The following is a 2,500-nucleotide window of genomic DNA, read 5'->3' on the forward strand; positions in this document are numbered from 1 at the left end:
CATGCGAACGGCATGAAACTTCCAGAGGCATTTGCAGCAGGAATGCATGTGCAGTCAAAAAAGTGAATATTTTTCACGGATAGACCCCGTGAAACGCTAGAAATTGGCGGCGATGTCTCTCTTGTGGCTCACGGGGCTGTTAGGGTGGCACAGAAATCCCTCGGAATGGGAAAACGGGTCATTTTCGTGTCGCCACATTGCATGCGAACCGCATGAAACTTCCAGAGGCATTTGCAGCAGAAATGCATGTGCAGTCAAAAAATTGAATATTTTTCACGGATAGACCCCGTGAAACGCTAGAAATTGGCGGGGATGTGTCTCTTGTGGCTCACGGGGCTGTTAGGGTGGCACAGAAATCCCTCGGAATGGGAAAAAACGGGTCATTTTCGTGTCGCCACATTGCATGCGAACCGCATGAAACTTCCAGAGGCATTTGCAGCAGGAATGCATGTGCACTCAAAAAATGTGATATTTTTCACGGAGAGACCCCGTGAAACGCTAGAAGTGGGTGGGGATGTCTCTCTTGTGGCTCACGGGGCTGTTAGGGTGGCACAGAAATCCCTCGGAATGGGAAAACGGGTCATTTTCGTGTCGCCACATTGCATACGAACCGCATGAAACTTCCAGAGGCATTTGCAGCAGGAATGCATGTGCACTCAAAAAAGTGAATATTTCTCACGGATAGACCCCGTGATACGCTAGAAATTGGCGGGGATGTCTCTCTTGTGGCTCACGGGGCTGTTAGGGTGGCACAGAAATCCCTCGGAATGGGAAAACGGGTCATTTTCGTGTCGCCACATTGCATGCGAACCGCATGCAACTTCCAGAGGCATTTGCAGCAGAAATGCATGTGCAGTCAAAAAAAAATTGATATTTTTCACGGATAGACCCCGTGAAACGCTAGAAATTGGCGGGGATGTGTCTCTTGTGGCTCACGGGGCTGTTCGGGTCGCACAGAAATCCCTGGGAATGGGAAAACGGGTCATTTTCGTGTTGCCACATTGCGTACGAACCGCATGAAACTTCCAGAGGCATTTGCAGCAGGAATGCATGTGCACTCAAAAACTTCTATATGTTTCACGGATAGACCCCGTGAAACGCTAGAAATTGGCGGGGATGTGTCTCTTGTGGCTCACGGGGCTGTTAGGGTGGCACAGAACTCCCTCGGAATGGGAAAAGGGGTCATTTTCGTGTTGCCACATTGCATAGGAACGCCATGAAACTTCCAGAGGCATTTGCAGCAGAAAGGCACGTGCACTCAAAAATTTTAATATTTTTCACGCATAGACCCCGTCAAACGCTAGAAGTTGGCGGGGATGTCTCTCTTGTGGCTCACGGGGCTGTTAGGGTCGCACAGAAATGCCTCGGAATGGGAAAACGGGTCATTTTTGTGTGGCCACATTGCATAGGAACGGCATGAAACTTCCAGAGGCATTTGCAGCAGGAATGCATGTGCACTCAAAAACGTCTATATTTTTCACGGATAGACCCCGTGAAACGCTATAAATTGGCGGGGATGTCTCTCTTGTGGCTCACGGGCGCTGTTAGTTAGGGTCGCACAGAAATCCCTCGGAATGGGAAAAGGGGTCATTTTCGTGTTGCCACATTGCGTACGAACGGCATGAAACTTCCAGAGGCATCTGCAGCAGAAATGCATGTGCACTCAAAAACGTCTATATTTTTCACGGATAGACCCCGTGAAACGCTAGAAATTGGCGGGGATGTGTCTCTTGTGGCTCACGGGGCTGTTAGGGTCGCACAGAAATCCCTCGGAATGGGAAAACGGGTCATTTTCGTGTTGCCACAATTGGCATACGAACGGCATGAAACTTCCAGAGGCATTTGCAGCAGAAATGCATGTGCACTCAAAAACGTGAATATTTTTTCACGGATAGACCCCGTCAAACGCTCGAATTTGGCGGGGATGTTTCTCTTGTGGGTCACGGGGCTGTTCGGCTCGCACAGAACTCCCTTGGTCCACCTGATTCGTGCATACAGGCAGCAACTAAAACTCTGTAAACCTGCTGTGAGGACATCTAAACAGTGGACCAGTGAGGCTGTGGAAGATTTGCGGGCGTGCTTAGACTGTACTGACTGGGATATGTTCACGACTGCTACCAATAGTCTGGATGAACTCACAGAGGCTGTGTACATCAGCTTCTGTGAGGACTGCTGTATCCCAACACGTACCAGGGTGAACTTTAACAACAACAAGCCCTGGTTCTCAGCAAAGCTCAAAAGGTTGAGGTTGGAGAAGGAGGAAGCGTTTAGGAGTGGGGATAGAGACAGATTCAAGGAGTCGAAGAACAGGTTTAGCAAAGCGGTGAGAGAGGCTAAACGACTGTACTCAGAGACACTAAAACACCAGTTCTCTACTAACGACGCTGCTTCTGTCTGCCAAAGGGCTCAGGCACATCACCAACTACAAACCCAGAGCGCCCCACACCACTAACGACTCCCGCCTAGCCAACGACCTGAACGAGTTCTACCGTAGATTTGA

Source organism: Petromyzon marinus, unplaced genomic scaffold (assembly GCF_048934315.1).
Source record: "Petromyzon marinus isolate PM22_M1 ecotype Great Lakes invasive population unplaced genomic scaffold, UKy_Petmar_22M1.pri1.0 PM_G_Scaffold_204, whole genome shotgun sequence".
NCBI classification, from domain to species: Eukaryota; Metazoa; Chordata; class Hyperoartia; order Petromyzontiformes; family Petromyzontidae; genus Petromyzon; species Petromyzon marinus.